This window comes from Spinacia oleracea, chromosome 4 (assembly GCF_020520425.1).
Source record: "Spinacia oleracea cultivar Varoflay chromosome 4, BTI_SOV_V1, whole genome shotgun sequence".
Classification (NCBI taxonomy): Eukaryota; Viridiplantae; Streptophyta; class Magnoliopsida; order Caryophyllales; family Amaranthaceae; genus Spinacia; species Spinacia oleracea.
In genome coordinates, this window is record NC_079490.1 from 157,184,381 (window position 1) to 157,203,250 (window position 18,870).

General features: G+C 41.1%; 1 non-coding gene across 1 annotated transcript; it reads left to right on the forward strand.

Moving 5' to 3' along the window:
* Positions 1-14,473: 14,473 nt before the first annotated feature.
* On the forward strand, positions 14,474-14,580 carry LOC130460304 (small nucleolar RNA R71). Its single transcript, XR_008920215.1, has one exon. It is a non-coding gene; the product is annotated as a small nucleolar RNA R71 (small nucleolar RNA).
* Positions 14,581-18,870: the final 4,290 nt, after the last annotated feature.

Sequence of the window (18,870 nt, forward strand, 5' to 3'; positions counted from 1 at the left end):
CATCACCATCATCTCTGCCACCATGCCCGCTAGGACCCGCTCCCCACCCTCCGTACTGGGTAGGTGTGAAGGTGCCCATACAACCCGGGGCTCCATATCCCTCCGCGGGATAGGTATACCAGGTAGGGTGCTCATAATCTGGGGCAATGTAGCCCTGCCTGGCATACTGATCATAGAATGGGAACATGGTCCTCTGGTGATCAGCTGCGAACTCCTGGAAACCGAGCTCAAGTCTGCTCAACCGCTCATGAATGGACCCCTGCTCCTCATCTACTACCGGGCCACCCTGGGGCCTCCCCGCGTCTCGACGCCCCCTCCTAAAGTAGGTGCGAGGCTCTGGCTGGTACTGATGGGGCTCTGGCTGTGGGTCAGGCTGAGGCTGGGTGTCAGGCTGAGGCTCTTCCCCAAATCCAACAAATAAGTAATGAGCCTGACCGGGTCTGAAACTAGTGCGGCCCAGAGGGTCAGGCAAGGTGAAAAGCCTGTTTCCCTCGAACATCCAATACATGGCTCCCGGCCTAAACAACCCATGCTCCCCCTGTAGCCAACAGAGTCCAGCAAAGTAAGCCAAATCAAGCAAGTTGCTACCCAGAACTGGAGTCTGGTTAGCCTCAGTAAAGTTGGCCGTGGCCATGGCTATGTGGGTGATCAACCCACCAATGGTAATTTTGGTGGTATGTGTGGAAGTGGCTATGGAATAAAATTGAGAGGCCATATGATGTGCAAGGTTCATTTTGTAGCCATCCTCCCCTTCTGAAACGTAGCCACCTAGAATCTCTAGCTCCGTACTCCTAATATTTTGGGTCTCATCCCTACCAAAGATCGTAAATCCTAGAAACCTGTAAAAGACAATGGGTACCGGGTGTTGTATCTTGGAAGCATGCAAATGTTGCATACTCCCGAGATTAGCATTACCCCTAAGCTTTCCCCACATGGTGCAGTTATTATGGGTTTCCTTAGGTTTCCTACTATAGGAGGTAGACAATCCGAAAATCCGACCAAAATCAGCTAAACTCATGGTGTAAGTTCGGTTCATCACACGAAACTGAACCGACGACACGGTTCGATAACCATCCCTACGCACATTGAAACTACTCAAAAATTCCAGAGTCAACTGTCTAAATGTGAGACGGAGCATACTATACATGTTACTCATACCAACACCAACAAAGACACGCTTGACATCACGCTCAATACCCATTTCATGTAAATATTTTTTGCATATAAAGCGAGTAGGGATTACCTCCCTCAATTTGAGGTGGATGAATCGTGCTCGTTGCTCCTCCGTAACAAAGATGACATCCGGAAAATCCGTGTCGGGCTCGAATTGCGGCGGCGGAGGTGGTGGTGTCGGTTCCCGAGCTCGGCTCGTGGAAGCTTCATGTTGATTTCTTGGTACCCTTGTGCATTTCCTTTGTGGTCGGTTTGCCATTGATGAAAATCTGATTTTTAAGAGGTTTTTAAGCTTTTTGGGTGAATTTGGGGATTTTGTGGGGATGGGAGAAAACTGAAATTGGTTTGGTATAGGTTGTAGAGGATGATGAGAGGATGATTTTGATGAAAAAATTGTTGAATTTGGTGGAGATTTGAGGGAGATATGGTGGTTGGAAGTTTTTGGAGGTTGGGGTTTAATGGAGGAAGTGAGAGAAAGTTAGGTTGAAGATGAAGAGGAAGTGAAGAAAGAAAAGAGAATCCGTGTATTTGTCGCTGAAATCGCGTCTCGCTCGATCGGGCGACGTTCCGCCCGATCGGGCGGTTTGCGATCCTTTTCTTCTCATACGTGCGCGCCCGATCGGGCGCGCCCCAGATCGGGCGCGCCCCAGATCGGGCGCGCCCCAGATCGGGCGATTTGCGAATGTTATTTTTCTTGACTTTTCCTGCTCAGAGTTCCTCCTTGACTTTTCCACGAAATTTTCCTCAACCGCCCGATCGGGCAAAATAATTTCGCCCGATCGGGCATACCACTCGCCTTCTACGCTCGATCGGGCAGACAATCGCCCGACTCGGGCATTCCACTCGCCAGACCGCCCGATCGGGCATGCTGCGCCCGATCGGGCAAAAATAAACTGCATTAAACTCATCTGTGCGCGCCCGATCGGGCACACCTCGCCCGATTGGGATCGGGCGGTTTGCAGCGTGCTTGGCCTTGTGCGTAATTTCACTTTCTTGAACTTGGAGCTTTAGGCCTGCACATTATTAAACACCCAAACAGCGTAATGCCCTCTTCTCGCCTCACTAACACCAAAAACAATACTTAAACACACTTAGGTATGGGAAATACTAACTAAACACACACAAAAATAGAATCAAAAATCAAACTTATACTACTAAAGCGATAAAATACGGGTTGCCTCCCGCAAAGCGCTGGTTTATTTCTAGGTCCCGCTCGACCTTGTTACCTTGAATATGCAGTCTATGAGGCGGAGGGATTGAGGTGATGGACCTCAACCACTCCTACAGTAGCCCCATCATGGTACAACTTCAGACGTTGCCCGTTGACCTTGAATCGTTCACCATTATCATTCTCTACTTCGACAGACCCAAACTTGCTTACCATAGTCACGGTGAACGGCCCAGACCACCTAGACTTAAGTTTTCCAGGAAATAACTTAAGCCTAGAGTTAAAAAGTAGAACCTTGTCGCCCACCGCGAACTCTCTATGCAAAATGTGATTGTCGTGCCACTTCTTGGTCTTTTCCTTGTAAATCTGGGCACTATCATAGGCTTGTAGTCGGAATTCATCGAGCTCACCCAATTGAAGTAACCGCTTCTCACCGGCTAGCTTTGCATCAATGTTGAGCTGTTTGATTGCCCAATAAGCCTTGTACTCCATTTCTACTGGTAAGTGACATGCCTTGCCATACACTGATGAGTCATATTTGTATAGGGTATTTTAGGCGCATTTAGGTTGCATTATTAGGCATTTATATCATTTTAGTTGCATTTAGGATCACATTTGCATAAGTTATCGTTGTCGTACTCTATTACGCCCCGTTTGTGTTTTCTTAATGTTTCAGGTGATTTTACGGTCATTTGGATGCTTCCGGAGTGTTAGGTGTTGATTTGGATGATGAACGGATGGAATGTTGACTCGAGGATCATTGCATGTCTCTAGGGATAATTTTGAGTCAACAATGAAGCTAAACGCAACTTTTCTAAGCATCAAAACGGACAAGCATTCACTCTTTTGATTATATCTCAAGTTCTACATGTCGGAATAAGACGATTTTGATTGGTCTAGAAAGTAGGCTTCAAGAGCTTTCCAACGACAGGTCACACGTCCTTATAGGCATTGTAGAACAAGAGTTATGACATAAACAAGATGGCTCGACTATCCGATTCGCCCACAGCCCAAACCGATGGCCCGATTCCACTCCTTGGGCGCAAAAACCAGCGACGGACCAGCGGGCCCGCTGGTTTCTGCGCCCAAGTGATTTCCGCGCGTGTTTTGGTCTTCGTGATCGTCCAATTAAATCTTAGCTTATGTAATTGTTATTTTTTCCTATTTTGTTTAGAATTTGAGAAGCATATAAATACTTCAAGGGAATGCTTTTATCCCTCATGCTTTTATTTCCTTTAGGTTTCAATTCCCTAGATTTCGAATTCACGTTCTTTTTCTCTCTTTTCTTCTTCATGAACCCTAGTTTTTCTACATACTCCATCAATGTAATTCTTTGAGGTATAATTGATTTTTCTCTTTATTTTATTTATTGCTTTTAATTATGTTTTCATTCTTAGAATTGATTTTCATTGTTCGTTTCATGATTGAGTAGTTCGCTTTCTAGGGTTTGGGAATCCATGTTTATATTATGAATCCTTATTATTATTGTTGATGGTTTGATTATTCATTGATATTTCTAGTTGATTAGGTTTATATTGTTAATCTTTGCAATCTGATCAATTGTTTGATTAAATCATGCTAATAGGATTTAGAATCGAAAGATCGAATTTTAGAGGCTTACCTACAACTAGCAATTCTGATTATGTTAGCGATCGTACTGCATATGTTGAATTGAGAGTGTTAAGACCCGACCGTAGGATTAACTTGTGCTCTAGATAATTTGAATATTTGAGTTGTTGATGATGTTTTGATTGATTCTGAACTATGAATATGGTGAACCGTTGCCCTAGATATTTTAGTTTATTTTTCTATTTATTTTAGTTTAAACATTGAATCCTAAATTTCGTGACATTGTTAGTTTCGCCATACCTTGAAAGCTAGATTTAAATAGCCATCTCTCTGTGGATTCGACCCTGCTTACCCTACTACATTGTTAGGAGGTTTCGTTAGGATTTTATTTTTGACGGGTGTACGACAACCTATCAAATTTTGGCGCCGTTGCCGGGGAGACGGTTCTATTTTTCTTTTTAGCTTTCATTTTTGGTGAGGCTACATTGTATATATTTTTTTGATTTGTGTATAAAATTCCTTTTTTATAAAAAAATATACATGGCTTCTATTTGTTTTCCTCAATTCGAGAATGAAGTGTTTTGGAGGTATTATTATAGGCTCGGAGATTTTCTTGGTCCAAATCATCTTTTTGAACAATGGGAACTATGTATGGTGATTTATGAGGGATTGAATGAAGGTACAAGATTGGTGTTGGATTCCATGAGTAGTTATATATTTGTGGAGAAGACTCCAGAAGAGTGTTGGGATTTGATTGAACAATTAGCTAGGGATACATATGAGTGGGAGACGACGATGTTTGTTGAACCTACTCTGCAAAATTTCTCTTTTCCTATTTCTCAAACTCACACCCCTCCCCCATATTATTGTTCTTATTGTCATTGTCATGACCTTGATACTTCTCTTTGTCCCTATAACGAGTCATATGTTAGTACTGTTAACCCTTTCCTTCGATTTAATATGCAAAATTTCCAACTCGAACCATCTTATTGTGACATGAAAATCCTTTATAATGATGATGATGATGATGGTGGATTTGTTGAGAATGTTAGTTCATTAGAGGAAGGTTATCATTTGACTTTTGGTACTGATGAGGAAAAGTTGGATATAACGGAGACTTTGGAGGATGAAAAAGCGCTAATGGTTGTAGAATCGTTGGTTCAGAAACCATTGGTTGCGAAACTTTTGGTTGAAGATTTTAGTGATAAGTTTATTCACGAGGGTGGAATTGTAGGTAAAAGCATTAATGTTGAGCCTATATCTCCTCCCGCCTATATCCCGTTCTCGCGGAAGCTTGATCTTGTTCCTTCATCCCCCATGTTAAGTCTTTCGAACTTTATCAATAGGTCTCCATTCCATGATACATTTGACCTTACCGACCTTGACGCTCATTCAAAATCGTTTACATTGCCCGAGGAGCAATTAGAGGGAAATTGTAAATATTCTTCTTTTTCTTTTCATTTTTCTTCTACTTTTGACTCTTTTTCTTTTGGTTTTATTTTTTCTGCTTATTTATCTAACACCCTATTTGCGAGAATGAATGTGGTTTTACTCAAGCCATACGTAGTGCTCAATGACATGTTTGCGGGGGCATTTGATAAATTACTCAAGGCGTTGGATTCTTCTGATTAACAATTTGAGTGAAGTCAAGCTAATGACTTAAAACGAGCGCTTATCGGGAGGCAACCCGATTCCTAATTTTCCCTCACTTCATTTTTTTCATTTTTTTTCAATTTTTTTTTTTTTCGATATTAATTTAGTATTCTTTTTTTATTTGGTTAATTTATTGAAAATAAAAAAAAATGAAAAAAACAACAAAAGCCAAAAATATTTTTCTTTGGGTTCACTTGAATTCATAATTTTATTTTATTTTTAGATTAGTTTTCGTTAATCGTCTTTATTTATTTATTTACTTTGTGTTTAATTTTACTAACGATTCTAATTTTTGAGTTTAGTGGTGCTTGATTTTTTTTTTAGGATGAGTAGGTGCACGATCAAGTTAATTCCAAGAATTTTGATGCATCGACAAGCTTGCAGCTCGCTCCAACACAAGCATAAACCAGCGACCAGCCTGCTAGCTCGCTGGCCGTTCTCCACTCGCGCTTGCACTTTCTGCCATACACGCTGGCGAACCAGCGCCCTCGCTGGACTTCCCTCCCAACAAAATTCAAAAAAAATAAAAATAATAATAATAATAATAATAAAATCCCCTTCAACCTTCGCCAATCAACCACCAGAGCCGCCGTCCTTCGACCTTCTCTCCGCCGCCGCTGCACAACCAGTGGTCGGAGCGCCACCTGCACCACCATCACCCGTCGCCCCTCCACTCACGCAAAGCACCCCTCCCCTCGCCATCTTCCTCTGCCCACCAAATCTTCCACCTTCTCCCACTCTACGCCGTCCACTAGAAGCATCCGCCGCCGGCCCCTGCACCACGGTGGTCGGCGCGTCAGCCTTCCACCACCACGCCACCTTTCCCTCCTCTCCAACTCTCCAACTTCCACCTTCACCATTATTTTATTTATTCATGAATTTAAAACCCTAACTTTTGAAATCAATTTGGGGGTTTTTAATTTATTTGGGCATTGGCAAATTGTAGTATTGGTGCTCGTTTGCGGAATTCACGTGAGTTCGCAACTAAATTATGGTCTTTGCGATGCATAAAAGATATTAAAATTTTAATTTTTCTAAAGTTTATTCACTTGAATCATTTTTTGAAAAGAAAATTGAAATTTTGATTACAATATTGGTTGTTGAATTCAAATGGTTGTCGTTGTTGTGAATATTATATGAATTATTTGTTGAGATTGGTTAACGTTTGTTGGTTGTTGAGTTTGAATTATTAGCATTGGGCGAATATTGTCATTGCTTGGATTGCTTGTTGGGATTGATCGTGGAATCTTGAATTATGCACCATCTTGGTTGATTGGAGTATTTTAAATCGTGGTTGTTGTATCATGAAAACAACTAAACCAACTAGCTATCACCCAAATCCACCACATCTATGGATAATGGCTCTTTGCGTCGTCAGTTTGAAGCTTCTGGCCACACTGCTTCTATTGTCGACAGTTCTACCAAGTCATCCTCGGCCGACGAGGCTCATCACGAGTGAGCACTTTCCATCTCTCTCCCTTGTTTGAGTTATATTGTTGCTATTTTCACAGTGAGGGCACTGTGTTTTATTTAGCTTGGGGGAGGGATATCTATCTTTGTTGCTTTCTAGTATTGTTTTATTGTTTTGTTTAGGTGTTGTACGCTTTGTACCGTCCATTAGGGGTGGGAGTTTACGTGCAACGAAAAAAATGTACTGTTTTTCTAGTGTTACTGTTCAATTTAGTTGCATTTTTACTTGCATTCATATGTCTTTATACCCTGCATTGTGCAATTGACTTTCAAACTATGTTCGGGCTTTACTTGACTCTCTTGAGCTTCTTTTGAACTTAGTTATGATTCTGAAATTCAGTCGGTCATGCTATACATTGATAACTTCTTGGCATTGTGTAAACCAATTGAATGGTATGCGGTAAGATGTTGGTCTCGTGTCAAGAATAGCTAGCCAATTATCTTGTAGGTCCTTACTATGTGTTTGTGTGATTGATGTGACTTGTTATCGTATGATTTTGGCTTGAGATTCATTAGTAGTTTAGTTGCAACTCACGCATGCCGCGTATGACAGAGGCCATTCTCTTAGGAAGCCTTCAGACGAATTTAGAAACATCAGTTCCTGCCTTTCATACCCATGTTGTAGCCTTGTCCTTTTATTCTTTTAACTCCACATAATTGAGCCCTATTAGCCCCGTTGGTTACTTGTCCCGAGTCTAGCTTGGGGGAGCTTCGGTGTTCGTAATGGTTTCATTGATGTTGATTGATTGGCATACTAAGCCAATAGTTCGTGGTTCGAGGCTATGGTTGGATATGTGGTTTGGAGATGGTGCATATTATTTTTGGCACCAAAGCTTGTAACAGTTATGTAATTTCGATTTCATTACTAAGTTTCATTTTTCATTAAAAAAAATAGAAAAAAAATAGAAAAAAAAAGTAGAAAAAAAAAATAGAAAAAAAAATAGAAAAAAAAAGAAGAGAAAAATCAAAGAAAAATAATAAAAAAATATGTTTTTCGTTTTTGTATGTAGTTTGAAAGCAGGGAAAGGGAATGAAGAAAGATCATTGACATTATATTATGTTTTTCCCTTGGTTATAACTTGGTTGATTGTTCGGGTTTCATGGTTTGATGGAGTTGGATTTTCGGCATTATCACGCCGACGCATATTGTTCACATTTGCTCCCCCAGTTGGACCTTACTCTCACTTTTTCCCAAATTATACCCTACCCTTTCTTTTTACCTAGCCCCATTACAAGCTTATTATAAAGACCTCTTGATCGGCATGTTTGTTTTGTGATTGAATGAAAATTGTTTCTTGCTATTGTCATCTTACCCCATGTTGCATCATATATTTATATTCTACAAGGTATGCGGCGACGACTAGCTTGATTGAGAATAGTTTGTGGCTAAGCTTGGCTTTTTCGATTGTGGATCATGATGCTTTGTGGTCCTATTTGTATCCGAGCTAGATTTCTGTCTCAATAACTCTGTTTGATTGTTTGCTCGAGAGTTGGGTTGGTCTTACCATGGTTCTATGAAAGTCATGTGCGTCTCGTACTCTATCTTTGGTTTAGTGTTGCTTGGGGACAAGCAACAGTCTAGCTTGGGGGAATTTGATGAGTCATATTTGTATAGGGTATTTTAGGCGCATTTAGGTTGCATTATTAGGCATTTATATCATTTTAGTTGCATTTAGGATCACATTTGCATAAGTTATCGTTGTCGTACTCTATTACGCCCCGTTTGTGTTTTCTTAATGTTTCAGGTGATTTTACGGTCATTTGGATGCTTCCGGAGTGTTAGGAGTTGATTTGGATGATGAACGGATGGAATGTTGACTCGAGGATCATTGCATGTCTCTAGGGATAATTTTGAGTCAACAATGAAGCTAAACGCAACTTTTCTAAGCATCAAAACGGACAAGCATTCACTCTTTTGATTATATCTCAAGTTCTACATGTCGGAATGAGACGATTTTGATTGGTCTAGAAAGTAGGCTTCAAGAGCTTTCCAACGACAGGTCACACGTCCTTATAGGCATTGTAGAACAAGAGTTATGACATAAACAAGATGGCTCGACTATCCGATTCGCCCACAGCCCAAACCGATGGCCCGATTCCACTCCTTGGGCGCAAAAACCAGCGACGGACCAGCGGGCCCGCTGGTTTCTGCGCCCAAGTGATTTCCGCGTGTGTTTTGGTCTTCGTGATCGTCCAATTAAATCTTAGCTTATGTAATTGTTATTTTTTCCTATTTTGTTTAGAATTTGAGAAGCATATAAATACTTCAAGGGAATGCTTTTATCCCTCATGCTTTTATTTCCTTTAGGTTTCAATTACCTAGATTGCGAATTCACGTTCTTTTTCTCTCTTTTCTTCTTCATGAACCCTAGTTTTTCTACATACTCCATCAATGTAATTCTTTGAGGTATAATTGATTTTTCTCTTTATTTTATTTATTGCTTTTAATTATGTTTTCATTCTTAGAATTGATTTTCATTGTTCGTTTCATGATTGAGTAGTTCGCTTTCTAGGGTTTGGGAATCCATGTTTATATTATGAATCCTTATTATTATTGTTGATGGTTTGATTATTCATTGATATTTCTAGTTGATTAGGTTTATATTGTTAATCTTTGCAATCTGATCAATTGTTTGATTAAATCATGCTAATAGGATTTAGAATCGAAAGATCGAATTTTAGAGGCTTACCTACAACTAGCAATTCTGATTATGTTAGCGATCGTACAGCATATGTTGAATTGAGAGTGTTAAGACCCGACCGTAGGATTAACTTGTGCTCTAGATAATTTGAATATTTGAGTTGTTGATGATGTTTTGATTGATTCTGAACTATGAATATGGTGAACCGTTGCCCTAGATATTTTAGTTTATTTTTCTATTTATTTTAGTTTAAACATTGAATCCTAAATTTCGTGACATTGTTAGTTTCGCCATACCTTGAAAGCTAGATTTAAATAGCCATCTCTCTGTGGATTCGACCCTGCTTACCCTACTACATTGTTAGGAGGTTTCGTTAGGATTTTATTTTTGACGGGTGTACGACAACCTATCATACACCAACCGATACGGGGAGGTACCAATAGGTGTCTTAAAGGCGGTTCTGTATGCCCATAGAGTATCATCTAGCTTATCGCTCCAATCCTTCCTAGACTTCGCCACCACTTTCTCAAGGATAGATTTGATCTCTCGGTTGGAGACCTCAACTTGACCACTCGTCTGAGGGTGGTAGGCTAGCCCAGTGCGGTGATAAACCCCATACTTGCGCAGGAGCGCATCCAGATGCTTCTCATGGAAGTGTGACCCTCCATCACTTATCAAAGCGCGCGGGACCCCAAATCTAGGAAAAATGATCTTCTTGAATAGGGAGATGACCGTCTTAGCATCGTTAGTAGGTGAGGCAACGGCTTCCACCCACTTTGACACATAATCTACAGCAACAAGGATATACAACTTACCCTTGGACGATAGGAATGGTCCCATGTAATCAATTCCCCACACATCAAAAATCTCAACCTCAAGGATCCCGTTCTGTGGCATCTCATACCTCCTCAAAATAGTGCCGGCCCTCTGGCACGCATCACAAGCCATAATAAAAGCCTGTGCATCCTTGAACATAGTAGGCCAGTAAAAACCACATTGTGACAACTTAGCGTTTGTTTTAGACGGTCCATGGTGACCACCATAAGGTGAAGAATGACACCTACTGATAACACCTTGAACTTCCCATTCTGGAATACAACGCTTGTACAACCCTTCAGCAGTCTCACGAAACAAATAAGGGTCGTCCCAAAAGTAAAACCGGACATCATGTAGGAATTTCTTCTTCTGTTGATATGAAAGATCGGCCGGAAGAATTCTCCCCACAATGTAGTTAGCAAAATCTGCGAACCATGGTGACTGACTGGCAAGTGCAAGTAAATGATCATCCGGAAATGAATCATCAATCGGTGTAGATCCCTTGCCATCGTCATACCTCAATCTAGACAAGTGATCTGCAACCACATTCTCAGCCCCTTTCTTGTCGCGGATCTCTAGATCGAACTCCTGTAGCAGTAGTATCCATCGAATAAGCCTAGGCTTGGCTTCCTTCTTAGAGAGCAGATACTTAAGGGCCGCATGGTCAGTATAGACTATCACCTTGGATCCAATCAGATAGGTGTAGAATTTATCCAAGGCGTAGACTATAGCTAGAAGCTCCTTCTCAGTAGTAGCATAATTAACTTGAGCTTCATCTAAGGTCTTACTTGCATAATAGATGGCATGTAAAACCTTCTCCTTTCTCTGACCCAAAACTGCCCCAACTGCATAATCACTTGCATCACACATTATCTCAAACGGAAGATCCCATTCGGGAGAACGAATGATGGGAGCCGAAATCAGTGCCTGTTTAATCCTGTCAAAGGCCTCAAGACAAGCATCAGTAAACACAAACGGGGCATCCTTGAGGAGGAGCTGGGTAAGTGGTTTAAAAATTTTAGAAAAATCCTTGATAAAGCGGCGATAAAACCCCGCATGACCAAGAAAACTTCTAACACCCTTCACATTAACTGGAGGGGGTAATTGTTCAATCACTTGGACCTTAGCTCGATCCACCTGAATGCCCTTATCAGATATCAAATGTCCCAAAACCACCCCCTCAGTAACCATGAAATGACACTTTTCCCAGTTCAAGACTAAATTACACTCTTCACATCTTTTCAAGGCTTTAGTCAGATTTAGCAAACAAGAATCAAAAGAAGTACCATAGACGCTAAAATCATCCATAAACACTTCCATGATAGACTCAATAAAATCAGAAAAGATACTCATCATGCAACGTTGGAAAGTAGCAGGTGCATTACACAGACCAAAAGGCATCCTACGATATGCAAAGGTACCATAGGGACAGGTGAAAGTGGTCTTTTCCTGGTCGTCTGGATGTATGGGAATTTGAAAGAAGCCAGAATAACCATCCAGATAACAGAAAAACTTGTGACAGGCTAGCCTTTCTAACATTTGATCAATGAAGGGAAGGGGAAAATGGTCCTTTTTAGTAGCAACATTAAGACGCCTATAATCAATGCACATGCGCCAACCTGTGACTACCCTAGTTGGTATCAACTCATTTTTTTCATTTCTCACCACAGTTGTCCCCCCTTTCTTAGGCACTACCTGAATAGGACTCACCCACTTAGAATCAGACACAGCATACACAATACCCGCATCAAGCAATTTCATAACTTCAGCTTTTACAACATCTTGCATGGCAGGATTCAAACGACGTTGGGGTTGGATGCATGGTTTATGATTTTCATCTAGATGTATCCTATGCATACAAAAGTCAGGGCTAATACCCTTTAAATCATCAATACTGTACCCAATGGCCTTTTTGTGCCTTTTCAACACAATAAGAAGTTGGGATAACTGGTCTGCATCAAGTGCAGTACTGACGATCACAGGGCAAAGTTGTTCATCATCTAAAAACGCATATTTAAGGTTAGCAGGAAGAGGCTTAAGTTCGGGTTTCTTTACCTCCTTAACAGAACAAACCGGCCGAACTAACCTCTTCAATTTGGTGCTCTCCGGCTCAGATTCTCCACCATTAAGAGCCAACTCCAGAGCATCCACTTCAGCACTCCAAGAACTGCTATCACCTGCAGAAGACTCACAACAAAGCATTGCCTCCAAAGGGTCTCTTTCGAGAACTTGGGAGACGTTATCACGAGTAATAAAATCAACTACATCTATGCGATAGCATTGTTCCTCCTCTAGCATGGGACTTTTTAAGGCATTATTCAGATTAAAAATCACCTTATCATCCCCAACAGACAATGTCAATTTCCCACTTTTAACATCAATTACCGCCCCCGCCGTGTGAAGGAAGGGTCTACCTAAGATTATAGGAATTTGAGAATCCTCCTGCATGTCTAATACTACAAAGTCTACAGGTATATAGAATTTACCTACTCTAACAGGGACGTCCTCTAAAACACCTAAGGGGTATTTGACAGAACGGTCGGCCATTTGTAGAGTGATATTGGTAACCTTAAGCTCACCCATATTCAGTTTAGTACATACAGACAAAGTCATGACAGACACACTAGCACCTAGATCACATAAAGCTTTATCAATAAATACGGTGCCAATGTTACATGGGATGGAAAAACTCCTGGGGTCTTTAAGTTTAGGTGGAGACTTGTTTTGCAAATAAGCACTACATTCCTCAGTGAAAGCTACAGTCTCTACCTCACAAAAAGCACGTTTCCTGGTCAAAATATCTTTCATGAATTTAGCATAAGCAGGAACTTATAAAATTAATTCAGTAAAAGGAACCGTTACCTGCAAATTTTTGACCACTTCCAAGAATCTGTCAAACTGCTTGTCTAGCTTATTCTTGAGTTGTCGGTTTGGGAAGGGGAGTGCAATAGGTGGTACTTGAATATCAGCCCCCTTCTTAACCTCAGTTGTAGCCTCATTCTCATTGACTACCTTTTCAGCTTCCTTTTCATCCATAACTATCTTCGGGATTTCCTCACTGGCCATATCACTAGCAGACACCCCGGAATCAACCTCAACCGGCATAGAAGGACCATCATAATCCCTACCACTCCTCAATGTAATTGCATTAGCAGTCTCCCTATTTTCGGGCTGTGAAGGAAATTGGCTTGGTGGCCTCCCTGCAATAGTAGTAGCCATCTGTGCCAACTGTGTATCAATGATCTTGTTGTGAGCAGTAAGAGCATCGATCTTTGCATCCTTTTCACTTAGAGGTTTTTGCATTTGTAGCATCATGTTTCTCATCTCTACTAGCATAGGGTCAGGCTGTGTGGTTTGAGGTGGTGGTGGTGGAGGTGATGTGTGTTGTCTGGTGAACCCAGGTGGTCCACTAGACTGTTGGTTGTAGTTGTTCCGTGGTTGGTAGGGTTGGTATAGTTGTTGTGGTGGATGTTGGACTTGGTGAGGGTTCTGGATATTGTTGCTCCTGTAGGATAGTAGAGGGTTGTTTTTGTAGCCCTCATTGTAAGAGTTGGAGAATGGGTTATTTTGTTTGTAGGATTGAAATGCGTGACATTGTTCAACAGAGCTCCTACATTCCGGTGCATAATGACCAGACATTTCACAACTTTCACAAACAGTAGCAGGTTGGGCACTCATAGCAGCTACGCTAGCAGGTTGGGCTGATTGAGTATTGACTGCTTGCATATTATCAAACTTATAGTGTAAAGCAGTCAATTGGGCAGTTAATTGTTCAATAGAATTTAAATCATGCTTACCACCCCTATTAGATAGTCCTCTAGGATTTCCATACTGGGCATTGTGAATGGCTATCTCCTCAATCACCTCCATAGCTCTAGGCACCTCAAGTTGCATAAACCTCCCACTGGCAGCTGAATCCAACAAACATCTAGACTCATTGCCCAGACCATTATAAAACTGCTGAATCAAGAACCAATCTTCCAAACCATGGTGCGGGCACTCTCTTTGCAAATCCTTGAATCTCTCCCAGACCTCGAACAAACTCTCATCTGCTTATTGTGAGATACCTAATATCCGACCCCTCAGACGAGCCGTTTTCTCAGGTGGAAAATATTTAACATAAAAAGCAAGAGCCAAGGACTCCCAATTAGTGATTTTCAAAGCCGCCCGATTCAACCCATTAATCCACAGTTTAGCTTTCCCACTCAAAGAGAACGGGAAAAGTATCTCCATAGTCTGCTCCGGAGTCAATCCCTTTTGCTTGATGGTGGAACAATATTGGATAAAGGACTGAATGTGAAGATTCGGATCTTCACCTGGTTCCCCACCGTACTGGCGTCTCTCGATCATGTTAATCAATGCAGGCTTAATCTTGAAGGTCTCAGCTGCAATAGAAGGCATGATCGCCTTTGGTAGCACGGACAGACTTGGCTTAGAATAGTCTGTAAGCCGTGGGGTAGGTGGCGGTATCAGATTTTCGTCACCCATCTCTATCTCTGAAACTGAATCTGTATCTGAAGGAAAAAGATCGCCAATATTATGATCAGAATCAGAGTAATTCCCACACTGTGCAATGAAAGTTCTTCGTCTACGAAAGGTTCTTTCGGGCTCAGGATCGAATGGAGTAAGATTACTAGTACCTACGGTCCTGGGCATAGACAAAGACTACAAAACAATGTGAGATCCGGTCTCAAGGAACGTGAGTTCCTTGAGTAGTAACAAACAATAATCTAGGATAAGCAATCAACAACAGAAAATAAAATCGTTTCCCCGGCAACGGCGCCAAATTTTGACAGGCTAAAGTCGTATCACCTAATCAAAAAATAACCTAAGGTCCACTAGCTAGGTAGCAAGGGAAGTCATGATCGAATCCACAGGGAAACAGGCGTTCTTTCTACTATCAATTAATTAATCTAGACTATTGTGAACAAAAGTTGGTTGATGGTTTGTATGCTAAGACTACGAACGATAATTAAACAAGAATGAATCAATATATTAAGGAATCTAGGGTATAGGTTCGCCAACAAATAATAATCCAGGACATTGAACAATCACGATAATCGACAAAGTAATTAATTAGACTAGTATGCTCTCTCAAGTCGATACTAATCATAGACTTAGAATTAACGGGCTCTCGCTACGTATTAACTCTAATTCCACCTATTGACACAAGCCTAAACATCAAATTGCATCTCTCGAATCTTAATTTGATATTGCATAACTACCACAATTAAACCTGCGCAAATCTAATTGTATAGTGAAATAAACCAATCAATAGGAATCAATTACAATGCCAACAATCATAATCATTCAATCATCCCTTCATATTATTCATGGATCCCCAACCCTAGAAATTAAACTACTCAAGCATGTTGACAATAAACAAAGCAATAATCATAATTGAAAGCATTATTAAAGCGAGACAATAAATTGAAATAAGAAATAATACCTATTTGAAGAATAAAGGGAAGTGAAAGCTTGAATTTTTATTGAGAATTAAACTAAGTGTTTTTGCATAAACTAGAGAGAAAACTAGGCTAAGGGAAATAATACTAAGCTTCAATACTAGAAAATAAAGTGTCCTCTAAAAATAATTAAAGCTTGTTTATATAGTTTACCAAAATAAAGCCTAAAAAACGGAAAGTAAATGCGCGAAAAACTGCTGGAGGTTGGCGTCGCCCGATCGGGCGTCGCTTCGCCCGATCGGGCGATCCACTCGATAGTCGGCCCGATCGGGCCAAAATCCGCCCGATCGGGCGGTTTGTGAACTCTCCACATAGGCTCCAGGATTACCGCCCGATCCGGATCGGGCGAGCTGCGCCCGATCGGGCGCGCGTTGATGAATCCAAATTGCCTAAATTTCGCCCGATGGTTGCATTTCGCCCTCAGCTTCCAGGGCGATTTGCAATCTTCAATGTAGCTCGCCCATATCACTGAGTCTAACTCTCGGGGCTCAACCATAAGCATCCAAGGCTCCCGAAAGTCGACGATGGAGGTCCCGAACTTCCTCGGGCTCATATAGTGGCCTAGATCAACATGAAACGGGTCTAAAAAGACCAATTTCTCATAATCAAACCTGAAACTCAAGGCACACTCAATAACACACATTAGTACTAGAAACGGCTCCTAAGAGCACGTTTGACACATAAAAGTACTAAGGGACGGGGGTAAAAATACTATATAAAACATGCATATCACCCACTAACAACCCACCCATTAACCCACCAACCCACCCATTTCTTTTTCTTTTCTCTCTCCCTTCCTTCTTCCATTAACTCACTGGTCTCTTCCCCTTCCTTCTTCCATTAACCCCTCAAAAATCAGCAACCTAGATTGCAGATTCCTCCCCACTACACCCACCATTTCATTTCTTCTATCTCCTCCTCCTGCCACCGTAACAACCACCACCACTGCTATTAAAATACCCCTCAAACATCAAGCAACCCAGATTCACGAATCAAGCAACCTAGATTCCTCCACCACCTTGCCACCGTTTCATTTTTTCTCTGAATCTCTTCAATTTTCTCTTATAACATTCCATATTTCTCTGAATTTATGTTTGAGCTGTAGTTATTTTTTCAATTCAAGCATTTTCAAGCATTTTTGCCGGACGATTTGGTAGTCTTGGGATTACTTTTTGGCAGAAAATTAAATCCGGACGATTTGGTAGTTTGTGGGATTTCGTTTTGGCAGAAAATGCAGAGGATTGAAGAAAAATGGTCGGAATCGTTCAATCGAGTGATGATGTCGAAACTCCTTCACCTCTGCTGTGAGTTCGACTCGGTGAACTCAACAGAGGTTCTGATTAGCGGCGAAATTACCGGCGGCGCCGTCGTTCCTTCAGTTAACGACGTCGACGGAGATTCTGGCTTCGCTCCGCTTCACACCGCCGCGGAAAACCACGCTCTCCACTGCATTGAGTTGCTCCTCCGCAAAAGAGCACGAACGAACGTGAAAACAAAGTGCTATTGCAGTAGTTATTGCAGGCACATCGGTTGGAAATGGTTGTGTTTGGAGGAGGTGATTTGGTCGTTTCTGGGCTGCGGGTTCGACGAAGACGAAGGGCAGAGTAGCAACAAGTAACTTCCATGGAGGGAAGGGAAGAAGAAGGGGGTGAGAGAAACGAAAAAGTAATTAGGGAAAAAATGGGTTAATGGGTGGGTTAATTGGGTTAATTAGTGTTGATGACGTCATAAGGGTATTTCGTGTAATAAGTACTCCGTATTGAAATAGGGGTATTTTATGTATTTCTGAAAGTCGAGGGGCATTTGGTGAATTACGCCAAAATTCGGGGGTATTTCATGAAAAATCCGTATATGAAATACCAAATAAACATAATACTCTCATTCTATGCTTTTACGACTTACTCTCGTTACCCTAAATTATCTTGCTCAATCGATTGTTAGCACCATCATCAAGGCAAGTTCGTCTCTAAGTAGAATTTGCCCAAAACAGAACCTCTAACATGAAATTGAATAAGAAAAGTAACAGCGAATACAATGTATACGTAACACCAGCATAGAAAGTCAAGTAACACCAGTCTATGCAAGGAACCTCTAACATGAAGCTGCAATGCAACAAGAAAAGCAACAGCGGATACAATATATAAGTAACACCGGCATAGAAAGTCAAGTAACACTAGTCTATACAAGGAATATCTAATATGATATTGAATAAACTTTAATAAAACAATAAAAGTAACAATGAGTACAATGTATAAGTAACACCAACATAGAAAGTCAAGTAACAGCAATCAGTAACGTCGTTTATAAAAAAAACCTTCGTCTATAGTTTCCTTTTATCGTACTCCGTACTAAAGATGGTTGTGGCGGAGCCGACACGAAAAAAGAACGGACTGACACGGCCACGAAATCGCGGGCCGTGGAGCCATATTTTTTTTTGGAAAAAGCATGATAAGGCATGGCACGGGCCAACCGACATAACAAAACATGCTAAATTTAATAAAATTATACTTAGACACAACGGCCCAACAAAAAAGAACGTGGGTGTAGGCCTCTTTTTTAAAATTTCTACCACAACCCGTTACCAACAACTTAACGTGAGTCGGAGCCATTCAGGCTAGAATCCCCACCCGGCCGTCAACCATCTTTACCCATACTAGAAATCCATTCAAATATTGTCTCCCGTTTACTTGTTCTTTGCTAACGAACGAGTAACGACGTGTTCAAGGCGTGTAGACTAGCGTGTCCGAAAAAGTGCGTCCCAACACCTATACCTTAATTAACTTACTATTCTCATATTAACATCCCACTTAAACACTAGTAATAATTTAATTTTGGCTTAAATTACCATAATTACAAATAAATTTCCATGTTTTTTATTTTTCACCCACCCATAAAACGCGGTGCTTGACCTCCT